At 50.3% G+C, this 19,203-nt stretch overlaps 1 protein-coding gene and 1 long non-coding RNA gene across 3 annotated transcripts in view; one reads left to right on the top strand and one right to left on the bottom strand.

Moving 5' to 3' along the window:
* Positions 1–19,203, bottom strand: part of LOC308611498 (uncharacterized protein) — a 192,446-nt gene that overhangs the window by 36,743 nt on the left and 136,500 nt on the right. The window lies entirely within an intron of this gene.
* Positions 14,068–17,338, top strand: LOC308611504. Its single transcript, XR_014014934.1, has 3 exons — positions 14,068–14,842; positions 15,013–15,169; positions 16,594–17,338. It is a non-coding gene; the product is annotated as an uncharacterized lncRNA (long non-coding RNA).

Below are 19,203 nucleotides of genomic sequence, written 5' to 3'. Positions count from 1 at the left end.
AGCATATACGTATATAATAAGCCCTTTCCTTCTCTCTTTAAATTGGCACCAGCTCTTAACAGGTTTCTCTCTCTCTCTCATCTTCCTCCCTCCCTCCTTCCCTCCGTCCCTCTCCTAAGCTGACCAGATCATCAGTTTCCGGATTTAAGGGGGAAAAAAGGCCAAGGATGTGCTCTCTTTACAGCTGAACCAGGGTTTATTTTCCCAGTGTTGAGCCATTCCCAAGTAGAGAGGCTCTTTGACACTAGGGTTCTCTGTGAGTGAACTTCTCACATTCAGCTTGCTTTTGGAATTGCCCATCACTAGGTCCAGGCCAGTTTTATCCTTGGATTTGTCCAGCAACCTAAACAGTATAATTGCACAAGGCCAAGGCAGTACTTTTACTCTAGGAAGCCTTCCCAACTCTCTGTTTAGCAGTTCCAAAATTAGGAGGTAGTGTAGCAAACAGTTTCAACAAGGCTCAGTAAGAATTCTTGACCCTAGAATGCGGGCTTTTTAAAAGCTGGAACAACCTAATTCATCTCTCTGTGTTTCACTTTCATAAAATTAGACCTCACCAAAGAGCAGGGGATTCTTAATATGTATCAAAGTGTATGTGGAATCTGGATGGGAATATTACATCTTTAATTTCACTAACCTCTAACTGCAATTTAGTATTTAACATGTCCTTTAAATCTAAATGCAGACAACAAACCACAATAATATTAGGAGTACCTGTGACTATATCCCCAGCAGATATCACAGACAATTTCCTAAGGCAGTTTTATAGATATCTCAAAGTATCACTACTCTGATGTCACAATCAAATCATCATTACCTTTTTTGTTTTATCTAATAGACTATATCTATTTTAGAATGGTTATAGATATACAGAAAAATTAAGGGGATAATACAGAGTTCTTATATATCTCATTCCCAATTTCCTCTATTATTGACACCGTACACTAGTGTGGTACCTTTTTTACAATTAATGAGCCAATATTAATACAATAATATTAACCAGAGTCTGTACTTTATTCAGATTCCCTTGGCTTTTGCCTAGTGTCCTTAATTCCATTTCAGGCTTCCATCCAGGACACCACATTACATTTAGTTATCAAGCCCCCTTAGGCTCCTCTGGGCTGTGGTAGTTTCTCAGGCTTTTCTTGTTTTTGATAACCTTGACAGTTTTTTATTTATTTATGTATTTATTTATTTATTTTTGGCTGTGTTGGGTGTTCGTTGCTGCGCGCGGGCTTTCTCTAGTTGCGGAGAGCGGGGGTTACTCTTCGTTGCAGTGCACCGGCCTCTGATTGAAGTGGCCTCTCTCGCTGTGGAGCACGGGCTGTAGGCGCCTGGGCCTCCGTAGTTGCAGCACATGGGCTCAGTAGTTGTGGCTCACGGGCTTAGTTGCTCCCTGACATGTGGGATCTTCCCAGGCCAGTGCTCGAACCCGTGTCCCCTGCATTGGCAGGTGGACTCTCAACCACTGCGCCACCAGGGAAGCCCCAACCTTGACGGTTTTGAGGAGCAGTGATCAAGTGTTTTGTAGCATACCTCACTAATGTAAACTGTCCAATGCTTTTCTCATGGTAAGACTGGGATTATGGTTTATTGGGAGGACAACCAGATAAAGTGCCTTTTTTATAACATCTTATCAAGGGTACATGCTATCAACGTGATTTGACTGTTGATGTTGACCTTGATAACCTGGCTGAGGTCGTGTCTCAGATTTCTCCACTGAAAAGTCACTCCTCCACCCCTTCCACACTACACTTGTTGGAAGGAAGTCACTATGTGAAGCACAAACCCAAAGAGTGGAGAGTTATGATCCACCTCCTTGAGGACAGAGTATGTACATAAAGTATTTGGAATTCTTCCACGCAGCGTTGTCTATTTCCCCCCAAATATTAATTTATTCAATTATTGATATTTATTTATATCAGTATAGACTCGTGGATATCTATTTTATCCTTTGGGTTATAATCCAATACTACTTTATTTTGTTGTTTGAATTGTTCCAGCTTTGGCCATTGGGAGCTTTTGCTTTTGGCGCCTGTGCTCCTTTGACATACTCCCTTTGGGGTGTGTGAGTTTGTGTGTGTCTGTGTATCTGTGTGTATATGTGTTTAGCATGCATGTTTGTGTGTGTGTTTAACACTTCCTGACTTTCTGGTACCACAAGGTGCTCCAGGCTCATTTTGTGTATTTCCTGCCCCAGTCCTAGAATCAGTCATTTCTCTGAGGAGCCCTGATTCCTTTTATTGGAGAGTCACCTGAAGGGGCCACTGTTCTTACTGCGGCCTCCACGTCCAAGGCCCAGCAGGTGTTCATTACATTCAGCTGGATATGAACGGGCCTTCTTGTTCTTGGGCCATCATGTCTTGAGCTGATATGGGCTCAGGTCCTTCTCATGGGTGTCAGTGTGGCCGAGAGCCGAGCTGTGAGCACATGGGAGCTGGGGCGGGGATTTGGGGCGGGCAGGGGTCACAGAGAGGGTCCAGGATGCCTTCAAGATGCCTTCCCCCTTCTGAGGCAGCCCCTACCCATGGAGGGCCCAGGAGCTTCCAAGGTGGTGGGTGCTGTTTGCGCGGCCCTGGTTGTCCTGGTGCGGGTGCATCTTGTTGCTAGGGGCTTGTTTAAAAAAGAAATTAACTTGAAAACACAGTGGCTGAGATACTCATTTATTCTTTATGATCACGTGGGTGGCTGAGTGAAATTTTTATTTTGGAAGTTCACCAAATGAGTTTGGAGGTTCCTCAGACTTGGAAGTTCATCACTAGGAACCCTCAGTGGCATTTGAAGATGGGGCGGGGCAAGGAGGCATTGGTCCCTTCCTTCTCAAACTTGGAGTAACCATCTCCCTTGCCAGCCACTTGGCTGGGACAGGCCTAGGACCTGCTCAGTGGCAGTGCCTGGCCAGGAGCTGGAGGAAGCCTCAGTCAAGGGGCTTCATGAAACTTCTTTGCTCAGGGAACTCTTCCAGCTGAGCACCTGCATGTTTGTAAACTACTTTGGAACAGAGATCACCTGCACTCCTTCTGTAGCGGGTGTAACTTTGAACAAGGTTAGCCCTGACTGGAGGTGCTATTATACTTAAGCTACAGAGAAGGGGATTTTAATCCTGGGGAGCCTTGCAGCGACTCAGAACCCTCACCTTGTTTAGGCCTCACTGGGCATGGCTCAACAGTGGTGAAGGTGCTTTGTTGCCACAGTGACTTGTAAATGTTGCTGTGGTGATGCTTCTGTGAGGTGATGCTATTGGTACAACCATAATGAATTTGGGATATATGTGCTGTGAGTCATAGGACCATGCTGCAGGGACCACGTGCACATCTTGCTTAGACTGGGAGACCAAGGGCACATGGCTTCCCACTTTTAGAAGGGCCAAAAGTAGCAATGATGGCAAAGCCTGATGGTTAGGATCCCCGTGTATCTATTTATCTCCCCATCTCCTTTGCCCTCAAGGGTCATCCTCCTGTGGGTCGTGGTTAGAACAGTCTTTGAGAAGCTCCAAGTGACACGGAGCCTCTACCCCATAGCTGGTGGCCATGGGTATCTTGGGCAGTCGGGGTGGGCGTCCTTCAGGGTTATTACTGGCCTGGGTAAGGTCACACTAGCGTAAGGTCTTGGGGGGCCTTAGCTGAGGGGAATTGAGATCTTTGCCCTAAAAGGCTCCGGGGTTGGGGGAAGGGTGGATGGACCTAGTTTGGGAAAAGAAACTTTCAAATTGGACATGGGGGTTCTTAAGGTAGCCCTTCCATTCCTCCATGGATCCCCTCCCACGGAGCTTTTAGGGAAGGCTGATTGGACCAGAGAAGTCCAATGGTGTAACCAGCAGGGCTCACCTCTTAAAATTTCCTACGTTTCAGGCCTGAGATTCAGGCTGGTCTGAAAGTCTTGGCATCTTTTGGTTAAAGGGATTTTTCCAGCCTTTCTCTGTGCTGAGCCCGGCCCGTGATTATGAAGCCCACCCTGGAGGGAGGCTAGCAATAACATTCCCACTTTACAAGTGAAGGGGGCCGAGTTGTAAAGCGGCGCCATTCCTGCCCGAGTGTTTAAGAGGGTCACAGAGCAGCCCGAGTGAGAGTTGCAGCACGCCGTCTTCACCGGGCCTGTGGTAGCCTGGGCTGCATCACCTGTAAGCACAGGCCAGGAGTTTGGGGTTTCTCCTGCTGCCATGACAGGAGACCCTAGCGGTTGGGGTGATTCCACCATTCCGGCAAGAGTAGATGGGGATCTCTCCCACCTTGGGATACCCTTGGAGAAAAGCTAAGTGTGTTCCACCATTGAGAACACAGGTCAGGCTAGCCCAGGCCAGGGTGAGGTTCATCCCCACAACTGGCTGCCATTAAATGCTGGGAATGCCCCCCAAGAGAGGCTGATCAGGGGACCAGCCGGCTGGCCAGAAGTGGGAGTGATACTTGAAGTGGTCTAGGGAGAGGAGGAGGAATGCGAGCAGCATGTGAGGGGTGTGTCCATGATTTCATCTAGAAAAACGGGCTGTGGGAGCTTAGCTCAGGTGTTAATGAAATACCAAACTCATACACCCACCCCCACCCCCGGCCGGTGATGGACACAGGGTCATCTTCGGGGAACTCTTTAACAGCACAGTGATCATTATGGAATTATTTGTGTGTTAGAAACAATGTGACTAGCAAAGCAGTTGAACTGTTTCTTTGGCTAGAGCAAAAGTGAGGAGTGATGTTAGGCTGGGGTGATTGGAGGAAAAGCCCCAAGTGGATGCTAGATTGAGCAGGGGGGCAGGAGCAACACAGGCGGAGCTGGGTGTGAGCAGTTCAGCCCTGCCCGCCACCCCCCCACCCCCCATGAAGGGGGTTGGAGTCTTGTCTTTGAAATGTCCTTAGATGCTTGTTGCCTGGGAAGAAAGGCGTGGAGACGTGCCAGGTGGGTGACTGGTGTCACTGTGGGCCTTCTTCCTAGACAGGAAATAGGAGCAGCCCCTCGATGGCAGTGAAATGCTTTTCCCCCCACGGGTGTGGAAAGAGGACAGACGGACTTGTAGCAATCTGGTTGAGTTCTTTGAAATTGCCCTTGACCCTTGTGTGTGCACCAGGAAGCCTTTCCTTTCCCTTTGCCAGGCTCCTCTTGCCTTGGTCTCCCCAGCTTCCCAGCCTCCCACCATTCTTTCCCTACCCTTTTTCTTCACCCTCGCCCCTGCTGACCCAAGTGAACATTGGTGCTATGTCTGTGTAGATGGCAGTTGGGGGCTATTTGGTCTCTTGATGACATCAGCCTTTTTTGTTGACTAGCAGCTGTTTCCATAGTCATTTGTAGCTCTGCCCTGATTGGTTGGATCTTACTGTGAGGTCACTCACCCCCCGTTGTAGCTCTGCCCTGATTGGTTGGATCTTACTGTGAGGTCACTCACCCCCCCTTTAAAAGTAAGCCACCTTGGAGAGTTAAGCAGTTAGGGAGTGATCTCACATGCCTATAGACGGATGGTGTAGATGCCTCACCTTGACCCTTGAAGGATGGATTGTGAGTGGGCTACGCGCCTCATTTTCTGCTTTCTTTGCTGGTTGTGTTCAGCTGTCCTTCCTTTGGGACGTCTTTCTGAGGGTTTTGTGCTTCCGGCGTGTGAGGCCCCTGGTCTCCAAAGGGGGGTGGTCTGTTGGTAGCAGATTGCCTTGGGCGTGGGGGTCCTGCCTGCTCCTGGTGACATTTGTTCCCTCCTTTCCGGGTTGTCTCCCCTCCCCTAGGGGAGTGTTATGATGGAAGCAAACCTGACCGCTTTGAAGCCCCAGAAGACAGTGATCTTCCTGAGGACATGGACACGGAGCCCCCCAGAGAGTCCCCCGCCGACCAGGCGGCCCCGGACGCGTCACGCAGCCCCACCCTCCGGCTGAACAGAAAGCGCAAGGTGTCTGGCAATAGGAACCACACTGAGACCACTGTGCTCCCGGAGGACTCTCTGCTGAAAGCCAAGCGGAGACGGGTCTCCAAAGGTGAGCTCGGTTTGGCTTCGGGCCCGCAGGGCACCCTACGGAAGTCCTGGAGCGGAGCAGTGGAAAGTTCCAGTCCCACCCTGGATCCCTGGGGGGAGCCACTCACACCTCCCCACCCCCCACCCCCATCCCACCCCCCACCCCCCCAAAGCCAGGTGGCGGGGCTGGAGCCCAAAGGTGGCCAAAGGCAAATAGACCCCCTCCCGAGACTTGGTGACAAGTTCCAGCCAACACAGTGACCACACCCCTCCCCTCCCCCACCCCTGTTAGTGATGTGTAAGACAGTTTGTTCCCCGCACCACCACCCCCGCCCCGGGGGGCTTCTTCATTAATTTGTAGTTATTTCTCCATTAGCTGACTGGCCTGAGAGGGAAATGACAAACAGTTCCTCTAACCACTTAGAAGAGCCACATTATAGTGAGCTGACCAACCTGAGGTGTGCATTGAATTAACAGGGCTCCATCCCAGAAAGCAGCGCCGCTTGCTGCACCTTAGAGAACGGCGGGAGCAGAGAGCAAACCTGGCCGGCAGGGCAGGAAGGAAGTGACCCAGGCGGTTCAGCCTGCGGTCACCCCCCAGGGCAATAGCATCTCCGAAGAGAAACCTGGCAGGAAAAGGGCAGAGGCCAAAAGCAACAGCAGCTGGTTGGAGGAGTCCCTTAAATGCAGTGACAATGAACAAGGTACGCACGGGGCGGGGGGCGCTCCTGGAGGGTGGATCACCCGCCCTCTGTGGGAAACGGCCCTGGAGGGGACCTGAGCGCCATCCAAGTTGACAAGAGTAGCGTGTGGCGAGCGGGGAGTTTTCTTCCTGAGGTCCTTTCAGCCTGCACACTTCCTTATGGAATGGACAGTGAGGCGGGAGCTCGACTTCCTGGGCTGCTCCTCATCACCCAGCCCGCGGCTGGGCAGGAAGGGAAGTCTTGGGTGACCCCGGGCGCTTGTCAGTGCCCTCATTCCAGCCTCAGGCTGTCCCCAGTCGCCCTGTCCCGAGCACCCAGGCCCCCCACGGGTGGGGACGGGAGCGCACGAAGGGCTGGCTTCTGCCCTCTCTTGCGGCCCTTTGAAGCGACTTGCCATTTGGCGTTTCGTGGGTTAGCCTATTTGCCGGTTGAATGTGGGATGATTAACATATTAGCGCTTTGAAAACATAATTGGTATATCTTTAAAAACTGAAGCTGCTCCAACGATCAGTGCTAACAATGGGCTTTTCTTTCCTCACCGGCTACAACTGTGTAACGCCCGCTGCTTCTCCCCCTGACAGATGTGCTGTGCATGGACGAAGAAATGGATCGGCAGCCTTCGCCCCTGCCGCAGCAATACACCGACAACAGCGAGAAACCATCCGGGAAGCGACCGTGCAAAACCAAGCATTTGATCCCTCAGGAGCCCAGGCGGGGCTTGCCGCTGCCAGGGGACTCCTAGGTGGACAATGCGGATGGCAAGGTACCTCTTGCCCCTGGCTCTCCCCCGCCCCCCGGGCCCGTGCAGGCACATCCCGCCTGCCTGCTTCTCTGCTTCTGGGGACAAAGCTTTCCTTTTCCTGAACCCCTCCCCCCAAAACGTCCCTGCCCCTTCCTAGGGGACGTGTCTCCTGGGTGGTGGTGAAGTTTCCAGCGAGTAAAAATGCCACCCCTTCCTCGCGCCCCGCCTCCCCCAGACTGAGAGGAGGAAAAGTGCTTTCCTCCACTCAGGTTTGTAACTCAGGGAGGAGGCGAACCAGCCGGGTGGAGGAAGGACAGCCTGAAATGTGTGCGCTGCCTGGTTTCGTGATAGGTGACCGTCCGGAGATTTTGAAAGCGGCCTGAGCCCAGTTCCGGCTATGATCTTTCGCCGGCCAAGCAGGACCAGAAGCCCTTGGACCGTTTGCAGCAATTGTTACCAGCTTCCCAGGCCTCGCAGCTGACATGGTCAAGCTCCCCTCCAGAGACCACCCAGTCCCGCCCGATGCTACCGGAAGCGCGGAGACTTATTGTCAATATGAACGCGGGTGAGACCCTCCTACGGCAGGCCTCCCGGCTTGGCTACGAGGTGAGCATCCTTGTGGGTGCCCCGGATCAGGATCCGCTGGCTGCTGCTCCTTGGGTGGGGGACACACTGGCTGGGGATGGGGGGCGGGTCTCAGAGCCCAGCCCCCTCCACGTGGCGGGCTGGGCTGGGTGTTCCAGCAGGGTGTTTGCGTTGGCCCTGCTCACACTGCGGGCTCTTTGGTGGCTTGTTCAGTCGTGGTGTGAAAAGAAAGGCAGGCCTCTCTGATGTTCCGTTCCCGTTCAGGCAGGCAGGCTGCTTCGGCCAGTCTGGCTCACTTATCTCTGATATAAAATCTGACCTAACCCAGGGCTTGGCGACCAGGGGAATTTTAATGAGCCCTTTTGGATTCTGAATAGCAAGAAGGAGAGTAGGAGAGTAGTTATCAGCTCTACTAACTTGTGCTGTTTGGGGCAGAGTGATGCCCCTGTGGGGTAGCGGGTGGGCAGTGTCTGTGCAGAGTAGGGGTGGGAGTGGGGCAGACCTGAGCAGTCTCTTTCTGAGAGGGCACGGGAGCCGAGGGTTGATGGGCGGGGAGCAGGGGTTGAGCCTTGCACAAAACTCCCTGTCCACACTGCTGTATCCCAACCCAGCACGGCTGATGACAGTGATGGCCTCTATTGCTAGAGCAACATAGAAAGATAGCTGATATCTGCCTAAGCCCGTGTGATCTGTAGTAACTCCTTTCACCCTGTTAACATCTTCACTTGGGAGTAACGCGTACTAGCCCACTCTTGGATGAGGAAACTGAGCCTCAGAGGGGTTAGCTGATACCCGTACAGGTAGCAATCCAGCAGTGCTCCAGAGCCCACCACGCTCCTCAGCAAGACTGGCTCACACTGGAATTGCCCTTTTGACAGTTCAAAACCTCTGTGAGACAGATGACTCTCTCTGCCCTGTGCAGTTCCCCCACCATACTTGTCAGTAGCAATTGTGATGTAATAGCCCACAGGGCAAAGGCATTTTTCTGTGCTGGCATCAGCCCTCTGGGAGTTGAATGGTGACAGTAAAATGCGGTGCAGCAGGCTGAGCGTGGAGGTGTGGCTGAGCACTGGGGTGGCAGGACCCAGGCTGGCCCGGAGCCCTGGTGCCCACACCCTCAGCCAGCTCTGTGCCCCTGTCCCCCGTCTCCCGTCGTGTCCCCCCACCCCGGTCCATAGTGCCGTCAGCCCTTCAAAGTGTGCCTGCCTTGGCCCTAAGGCATGACTCTGGGTGAGTAGTTGGAAGCACTAGGGCTATGCTTAGTTTTGGGTGTTTTGTTGTTGTTGTTGTGGGTTGAATGTGCTGTTGTTTCTATCTACACGTCTCTTGGAGACCTGTCCATTAGCTAGAGAGCACTTTCTGGTAGTTAGCGCAGTTACTTGCAGGTGAAGTCCAAGGAGCACCCAGTTGGTTTCCCAAGAGCTGAGAGCGGGCGCCTAGGAGGACAGAGCAGTTGTTGCACATAGTGTTGAGCTAGACCCCCCGTGGTTGAGAAGATAGTCTCCTTGCTTCCAGCAAACACTGGAGGTGGGGGGGGAGACCCCTAACCCCAACTTTTGGGTTAGGGTTGAGAAAGTAGACTCCCGCTTCCAGCAAATGCTGGAGATGGGGGGGCGGGGTGCTGCTGCACCCACCGTGGAGGGCGGGGCTCCGAGCCCCACCTGTGAACTTGGCATCATTTCCAGCAGTCTCCCTTTGGGACCAGAGACGTCAAAAGACCCTCGTTGGTCCTCTAAGACAGTTTCCATTTTGGTTTGGTGGCTCTGAGGCCTGGACCAAGGGGCACTTGATCCATCCTTTTTTAGGCTACCTGGCCTTTGATTGCACAGGAAGCCTTGGGAATGTTTACGGTCGGATTTGTTTTTTTCTTCAAATGTAAATTTCAATATGTAGATTCCACACATCACCAGTGTTGATGCTGAACATTGTGACAAGTAGATGAACGCTTTCAACTTTGAATCCAACTTTCTGGGATTTCTCTGGGCAGAATTTTAAATGTTGGGATGAAGGCCCAGTTGGGAGATGTGGCAGCTTCAACCTTTTCAAATTGAAGGACAGTTTGCTTAAGCAGATAAGGGTGTGGTTTGGGAGGGTTTTCCTGAAGTTTTGTCTTCAGCATTCTTGGTTATTTTCTTCTGCTTAGCCAAAGATACCATGTGCAGTATAAAGGCTGTCTGAGCTTTATGTCATGATAATGTGGTTCTGGAAGTTTAGAAACACACTCTGGCTTCAGATCCGCGTTAAATAGATCACTTGCGTGGCCAAAGACCTCAAACCTTTCCCTCCTGGGAAAAAGGCTTCTATTTCTTAGGCTAAAACGCTAGTGTACAACCACATGCTTGTGCCTTTAGCGGTGATGGTTAAATTTTCTATGAATTGAATAAGTCATGTTTTTTAAAAAGTTAATGAGGCATTTAATTAACTCACAACGTCGGGCTTATGGCCTTTATGGTTACATTTTGCGGGTAATGGCATTCTGCTTATAGCTGCTGAACAGAGAGCTGTCCGACAAAAGCAGTTTGACTTTGCTCTGGAATGGCTGGGCTGCCCTTCAGACACTCCCGTTTATTTCTAGCGGAGAAAATAGACCAAGGAATGTGTTGCGTCGACAGACTCGCCCCGCTTCTTCACCTTTCAGTTAGAGAAAGTGTTGGTGGCGACGGTTGCCATCTATTTAGAGGCCATCACCCTCCTAGCTAGGAGAGTGTAGTTAGCCCACTTGACCCCCAACAGAGAAGGCCTGTGGGATGCTCGTCACAGCTGGATTGCATCCCTCTAACTGGGGCCCTCTTGGGCCTTTTGAATCTTCCCAGCTGACCAGGTACCAAAGACCTGAGTTATAGGTCTAGTACTTGATGTTAATTGAACTTGGGGTTTAATATCTCTGGGCCTCAGTTTCCAAGTGTTGAATGAGGATAGTACTACCTTCCTTTCCTGCTATCTCCTGGGTTACTGTGGGTGACAGAAGACGTCCTCATCTGGGGAAATGAGAAGCACTGTGTAAATAGTGGGATCAACGTGGTTGAGTTAGGACAGCCCGTGGCAAAAAGTCTGACCTGGCCGTGGGGCTACTGCTGCCTTTGCTGCCATCTTCCAGGAGAAGAGAGTTGACTTACCCACCAGCTTGGACGGCCTTTCATTTCTAGGTACCCTTGAATCTGCCCTAGTAGTGATGAAGGTTTCCAGGTGAAGGCCATGATTGTCACAGCAAATAAACCCTGGGTTGAGTAAATTGATGTGTGCACAGCAGTTGGTGGCGTTCAGACCTGATCCCAGAGCCACGTGACAGGGCCTCTCCCTGGCTGGGGCACACAACTCATTAGCTTGCAGCCGTCCACTCAAGTCTGGCTAGTGAGGGCCTGCTAAAAGAGCAGCAGCTTCATGCGGTATCCTGGATACCAGGGCTCGGGGCAGGTGGCCTGGGAGCCCAGAGGATTGTGGGCTTTCTGGCAGGTTGGGATGTAAACGGAGAAACGCATTCGTGGGCGTGCCTTTTCTCTTCCTCCTCTTGTTTTGGAAGGGAGCTGCTGCAGTGACCTGAAGTAACAGGGCACCGATGGCCAGGTTTACCAGCATGCCCCATTGGGTTCACGTGGTAAGCAAATGGAACATTCTAGTTCGCTCCCAAGTGAGTGGTCACCTTTGATTGGCGTGTCCTCCAAAGGGCATAAAAGGCTTTACAGAATCCATCTCGCACTTATGGGCGGCTAGAATGATCCCCGTTTTAGGTTTAACAGATGAGTTACCTGAGAGATGTCACAAGGAGGCCTGTTCTGACCCCATCCCATCCCCCCTTACCCAGCAGACCATGTGTTGGGCCATATGCACGTTCTGCCTACTCCCAGCTCTCAGAACCTGACGGCTCTCTGCTGGGCACGACTTACCCAGTATAAACAGTATAACGTGTTTTCTGGTGGCAAATGCTTTCGATGTGTCTGAAAACTTTCTTAAGGTAATAAAACATTGAATAAATTCCTGCTCTGCTTACTGGGAGTGGTTCATATTAATATTTTAACAAGCCAAAGAAATAAGGTTAATAACAGTGATTCTAATGCACAGTGTTGACACAGAACATCTCCGGAGGTGGGGGTGAACGTTTTATTTGATTCTTGAAATGTGGAGGTTGCAGCCTGTGGTGTATCAGGTTCCTGTCATTAACTTGGGGCAGAATCAGTCTAAAATTTTCATATTTACTCGAGAGGGTGGAGGGAGGCAAAATAGAGGGTGGGGTTATTGGAGGCATTTTGTGTCATTCCTCGAGGATGGAGGGAGAGAGCTTCTCTTTAACTCCACTTAACATACAGACAAGAGCATCTGAGGCCCAGGTTCTTATTTGGGGTCTTAACAGGGGGCGCAAGGATGTAGCTGACCTGGGTGTCCCTGCTTCTCTAAGCTGGGGAATGTTCTCCGGCTGATTTAAGCTCTCTTTAAGTGTTGGTCATCCATACTTTTATCTAAACTTGTGTTATCGTCCACTGCCACTGACTGAACAGACCCATCAAGTGAGAATGGTCTGTGCTTGGCAATGTGTCATCTAAGATGTTAGCAGCCGTGACACCTCTGTACTGGTCACGTCGGCCCCTGGGCTGAGGGCTTTCATCGCTATCCGAATGCGTCCTCTCAGCAGCCCTGTGGAAGCTTGGAGAAGTTCAAGGGTAACTTGCCCATGGCCAGGCCACTGGTGCAGCAGAGCCTTAGACAACACTGTCTGCATCTCCAAGCCCTTCTCACACACTCTTGCCCACCACCAGGGTGCCTGCCGCCTGCCCGCGCCATGGTGGGCTTTTGGCCCCAAGGATGTATGCCTTTGAAAGTGGGCACCGGCAAGCTATGGGGAGGTCACCCTTACAAGGTTCACTGTATGGTGGTCTGATGGTATCTCCTCTCCTCTCCTCTCCTCTCCCCGTAGGAAGCGGTCTTGTACTGCCTGGAGAACAAGATTTGTGATGTGAACCACCGCGACAACGCGGGTTACTGTGCCCTGCACGAGGCTTGTGCAAGAGGTTGGCTCAACATCGTACGACAACTCCCTGAATATGGCGCCGATGTCAACTGCAGTGCCCAGGATGGAACCGGGTCAGTGGCGGTCTTGCTCTTGGCCTGGCCCTGCTGGGGCATAGGCAGTGGTTCTCAGGGTGTGCGGGGAATCCCAGAAGGAAAGATGGAGAGTGAGTGCCATGTAAGCACACTGATGGTGGAGTCCTCTAGAATGGAATCGGACAGATCTTTCTGGCAAATTTACATAGAACTTTAAAACTCTGTGACGCTCTTATGGACAGAAGTCCCTGAAAATGTTGAGCCTCCATGAATAATCAGGGTTGTTCTCTTTTAAGACCCTGGACTCTCCACCAGCGTCTGTTGAATCTCACTCTTGAACATATATGTGAGTTGAAAGTTGCAGGAGTACAGACAGGTCCAGTGGCAACTGGCTTGATAGGACCTGCCGTGTCCACCCACATCCCCGGGCCTGGCCCCCACTCTGTCCTTGACCTCGGTTTATTGGCCAGAGGCCCATGTCTGAGTCAGCCCAAACATCTTCCTGGTTGTACCTGGGATGCCACCACGAGGCAGGGCACTGGGGCTTTCCTGACGGTCATAAAATGAGCAAAACCGTAAGGTATTTGGTGGTTCGTGGTTTCCAAATCGCATCCTTTCTGGATGGGACTGCGGACAGTGTTCCTGACCCCAGCGGACACGGGCAGGAGGACTCTGTATCCTCCTGAGAACTCGCCCTGCCTGTCGACTGCTTCTGGGCGAGAGGGTTGATCACTCATCTCCAAATTGGTTTCCGGAGAGGTTCCACTTTGCCCCTAGTTTCTTTGACAAACTGCACTTTTTGGGTTTTGTTTGTAATGGTATAACAATGGCTTGTCGTATCTGCTTCCGTGATGCTGGGGTTCTTCCCCCCACCCCGCCGTATGTTACCTTCATACAGTCTGTCACTATTTAAGTTCATTGGAAACGTTTTCATCGTGGCCTGAGTTCCTCCTTGGGCCATGCATTAAGAGAGATTTGCATTGAAGAATTAGGCCTGAGATGGTCCCTTCACCTGTCCCGTAAAGGGTTATGTGTTGAAATAACAGAGTAATTTGTCGCAGCGACCGTACACTCACCTCCTCGGTGAAATAGCGCGCCTACGAGGCTTGGCCGCACACGCTCGATTTTGCCCCGTGTCCTTAGAAGCAAGCGTCGCGTGCACGGGTGTAATCCCCCGCACCTCTCCTAGGCCTCTCCACGATGCTGTCAAGAATGATCATCTCGAAATTGTCCGCTTGCTCCTCTCCTACGGTGCTGTTCCTACCCTGGCTACGTACTCAGGTAGAACCATCAAGAAAGTGAACCACAGCGAACTTCTGGAGAAGTTCTTAACAGGTACGGCAGAGGTCAAGACACGGTCTTGTTCAAGCATCTAGACGGTGACTTCACAGCCTTTCACCTGGGTTCCCCCTACCCCCACCCCCCATTTACTCTAAGTGACCCTTTACTGGGAAAAGCGGCCCAATGTTAGTCTGTCAAAGAAGAGATACATACTTTGAGTTTTGCGAGGTGGGGGGCTGGAAAACTCTTAGCTAGCCAGGCTAGCTTTTGTTTGGCAGGCTGGGGCGGTGAGGCGGGCAGTCCCTCAGGAAGGCGGGTGGACGCGTGGGGAGGTTTCAGTCAGATACCTGGAGGCGTGTGCAGTGGGACTTGTCAGGAGGTGACACCAGCCCCAGCGTGAGATGTTCCCGAACTCCAGCAGCATTTGCCTCTTACCAGCAGGCGTTATCTTGTTTCTCTCTCTCTCTCTCTCTCCCCCTCTCTCTCCACACTGTTGAAATAACCTGCAGGCTCCTGACGACGGTAACCCCGGTTGCTCTTCGGAGTTCTCTGGCAGCTCTGTGTGTGGTGAGCAGCCTTGTTCGTTTCAGTTGGGCTTGTGGGGGTGGGGGTAGGGGTGGGGGTGGTGCTGTGAGCATGGCTTGCTTGGGAAAGAATTTTTCCAGGGTCCTTTTTGGAGAACAGTTGGAATCTTGCTCCAGCTTACTGACCTCTCTCTTGTTTGCCCCCCCGGTTAGAACCAGATGATGAAAGTGGTTACGATGTTTTAGCAAATCCCCCAGGACCGGAGGACCAGGATGACAGCAACGAGGCCTATGGTAACCTATTGGAGTTTGAATTTTCCGAAGACCCCGTTTTGCCGTGTTATAACGTCCAGGTGTCCGTCGCTCAGGGGTGAGCGTGGCCAGCGTGTGGTCGAGAGCCAGCCCAGCTGCTCTGTGGGGTGGCAGGAGTTAGAAATCCCCTTCAGCAGATGAGGGTGGCTGGGTTGGGGGGTGAGTGAATTCCTCACCAAGTGTCCACCGACCTCACATAATGCAGTGGAACTTTTCCAGAAAAGTTTGGGGGGTGGGAGGGCTCCCCAGCCAACTGCCCTCATTGGAACACACCCCTAGAGCCCAAAGGACACGGGAGTCAGCGACTGCAATTGCACAGTTTCAGTCACTAAACTCTTGGGGGAGGGATCCTCCCCAAACGGCTACCATAGGGGCCTTCCAAGGCGCGTGAGGCCCACGGGACAATACTGATGTGTACCCTCTTCTCGTATAAGATTAGAGAAAGCCGTATGTGGCACCTGGGATCTTATGTGTCTTCAGATTTGCTTAGATCGAGTCTTGTCCCCACAGTCGGGCCACTGTGCCCCATGACCAACCCTTCGGAGTGAACACATCAGGAGACCTTGCTCTGCTGTGTGTTGACCCCGGTGCTTAAGGAGTAGCATCCTCCTTGGACTCTGAGGCTGGGACCGTGTCTGCCTTTGTGGTGACATTGTATTCGGGATAGAGATGATAAAGTGTGGCAGGGTATCAGGAAGGATTGTACCACCTCCCTTCTCGAAAAAGCCTCACTCCCGGCAGCATTGAGGGGCGGGTTGGAGGTGTGGGAAAGGCAAGGAAAGCCAGGTGACCTCGAGTGTTTCTCATGCTCTCTCCGTGAGGGCCGGAGGAGAGGAGAGGTCAAAGAGGTGTTTGCCATCTCCCTTGGGTTGGCATACAGACTGGTTTTCCCCAGTGACTAGAACGGGGTGCACTTACTTGGAGAGGGGTGACCTGAGTTGTGGCCAGAGCCAAGGCAGCACTGGGGTGGCCTGCAACGAGGCTGGTTCAGGGGCGCTGCTCCTGCTTTTGTCTAAGTTGGCTGATCCGCCCTAGGTGGTCTCTTAACACATGCACATGAGTCCAGAGTTCCCCCGCTAGAAGTAGATCTTCCGGGCTTCCCTGGTGGCACAGTGGTTAAGAATCCGCCTGCCAGTTCAGGGGACACAGGTTCGAGCCCTGGTCCGGAAGATCCCACATGCCACGGAGCAACTAAGACCGTGCGCCACAGCTACTGAGCCTGCACTCTAGAGCCTGCGAGCCACAACTAGAGAAAGCCCGTGCACAGCAACAGGCCCAATGCAGCCAAAAATAAATAAATAAATAAAATTAAAAAAGAAAAAGAAGAAGTAGATCTTCTAAGGACAGTGAGAAGTGGAGTGGGGGTGGGGTAATCAAAGTGGAAGGAGCAGGCCCTTTCCCCGCCAGGAGACCGGTAGTTCATAGTTGGGAGCGCCTCTCATTTTGCCGGAAACTCAAACCACTGTCCTTTCTCTGGTGTAGGCCTCGTAACTGGCTATTGCTTTCAGACCTGCTCAAGAAACTGCAAATGTCCTCCTGCATATTCCGCTGCAATTTTCCAAATGTGGAAATTGTCACCATCGCGGAGGCCGAGTTCTGCCGGCAAGTGTCAGCAAGTCTCTTATTCTCTTGCCCCAAAGACCTGGAGTCCTTTAATCCGGAAAGTAAGGAGCTCTTAGATGTGGTGGAGTTCACGAACGAGCTTCAGACTCTGCTGGGCTCATCCGTGGAGTGGATCCTCCCCAGAGACCTGGACTCAGACGACGCCTGGTGAGCTCGCCGGGGCCCGCCGTGTACAGTGTGTCATGGTGTTAATCCTTGTGCATATGTGTCATAATACGACTATTTCTGTAAAGAAAGGACACTATGAGACACGACTCCAGTCGGAAGGACTTCGAAACATGTTTTTTTCTTTTTAAACTTTTAAGTCAGTTTTTATGAAGTTGTTAATAAAGTTTCTTTACTTTTCAATGTACACATGCTTTGGAATATGTTTGTTTTTACTCGGAACAATTGTTTCTTTTCTTTTTTAAGGAGAAAAAAAAAAAGGCAAAGGAGCTCCACACTTTGACTTAATTTCATACAAAGCTCCGACGACAGAGGCCATAACTGTTGAGAGTTGCTTTTGGGGCAAATTAAACCAGTAAAATTTTAAACTCTTCCTCCATATTAAAGGGATTGAATAAATTGGCCACTTTGGTGCACCTGTGTCCTGCGAATTGTCCAACTGGAGATGGAGGTTTAGAAAGTGAGTTTCAGTCTTGTTTAAGTCTCTTCCCATCAGACTGGTCTCGTGATTTCCTACACACCATGTTACTTCCTGTCTACCTTTCCTTGGTGTTGTTCATGCCTGGATTGTCTCCTGTACCTGCTCAAACCTTGGTCCATTCTCATTTGTACCATGGAAGTTTGTCATGCTGGATACTGTCAGAACTAATTTTACTTAAGTTTGCGTTAAGGTGCAAAGCACACGTTTTGTATATTTTCTGTTTTTTGTGTTTGTGTATATTTTATGGTTTCGCTTCAAGAAATATTATGGGAAGGGAAATAGCAAGATGTAAAGAGCAAAAAAGTCATCATTCTCTTTCAATTGTTAGAACATCTATCTGCAATCATAATTATGATGCACTGTGGTATGTGTTAAAATAGTAAATACATGTAACGTCCCGTAGGAGCAGCAAACTCTGGTGTTGGTGAGAGTGTGTCATGGAAGTAATCACAAAGCAGGTGACTGTTGGTTGGGGTCCTGAAACATTAGTGTGCCTTCCCTGTGTCCAGTAGTTGTCTGGAGGGGTCAGGAAGCCTGCCTTTGAATTTGAGGGAACAGAGAGTTTGAGGTCCTCTCTCTTCTATTGCTCTAGTACACTGCATAGCAGCAGTATACTGGGTTTACAGTTGACGTTTAAATCGCTGATTGATCATTAAGATTGGGATGTATCTTTGGAAATGAAAATAGGAAGAATCGTATGCTTTTTCTTTTTTTTCTTTTTTTTCCTATATCTGAAAATGTATGTAGTACTTTGCTGAGTGGTTGGGAATAAAGTTTGCAGTATTCAGTGTATTCAGTTTTAGTATCTAAATAGAATTAAACTGTTGCTGTAAAGTGGAATAGCACTTTGTTACTGACAAGTTTTAGAATGCATCTGTTCGTCAATTACCTGTTTGGGAAGATTGTAGTTAATGATTTTGAGAATGTGGCTATAAACCTCCAACTGACTCAAGAAAAGCAAATAAGTCAAGATTGACAAATGTATAGGCTCTTCATCTTATTGTGTGGGTGGGTTTTTTTTGTTTCCTTTTAGTTATTTGCCAAGGTATAAAGAATTCTATCACACTTAAGACAAGTTAAGTAAACGTCACGGGGTGTATTCTGACATGGCATGGAGCAGATCCCATGGCCTAGATCTTAAAGGTGATTTTATGTTTAAACTTTCATGAAAACATATGTGATTGAAACACATTAATATATTGATACAGAGGGCAGTTAATTTTTGTCTTTTTGTGTGTGTGTGTGTGGTACTGTTGTGGCCTCTCCCGTTGTGGAGCACAGGCTCTGGACGCGCAGGCTCAGCGGCCATGGCTCACGGACCTAGCCGCTCCGCGGCATGTGGGATCTTCCCGGACCGGGGCACGAACCCATGTCCCCTGCATTGGCAGGCGGACTCTCAACCACTGCGCCACCAGGGAAGCCCTAATTTTTGCCTTTTGATACATGTGAGCGCAGCTTTCATTTTGCTGAAAGAATATGACCAGTTTTCAGTTTGGGATTCTACCATTTAGTAAAGATAGTCCACTTAATTTTAGAAATAAGAGATTTAATATATACTACCTAATAATACTTTTATGTATTATTTTACTGAAAACATTTATTGTAATACTGTGAAGAAACTATGCCATTCTAGTCTTCAAGACTTAAATGAATCAAGTGTTTATTAGCTGTTGTAGTTTTTAAACTAATAAAAGTCAGTACATCAGCAATTTGTAAATACAGTTTTTAAAATATGCCTTAACAACTTTACAGTGGTTATAATGACTGTATTTAGGCCTAAAGTTAGTTAATAATTTGACATGAAGGCTTTTTAATAGTTTGAT

This window comes from Mesoplodon bidens (assembly GCF_964165515.1).
Source record: "Mesoplodon bidens genome assembly, contig: HAP1_SCAFFOLD_120, whole genome shotgun sequence".
Taxonomy (NCBI): domain Eukaryota; kingdom Metazoa; phylum Chordata; class Mammalia; order Artiodactyla; family Ziphiidae; genus Mesoplodon; species Mesoplodon bidens.
This window is presented reverse-complemented; position numbering and strand designations above follow the sequence as displayed.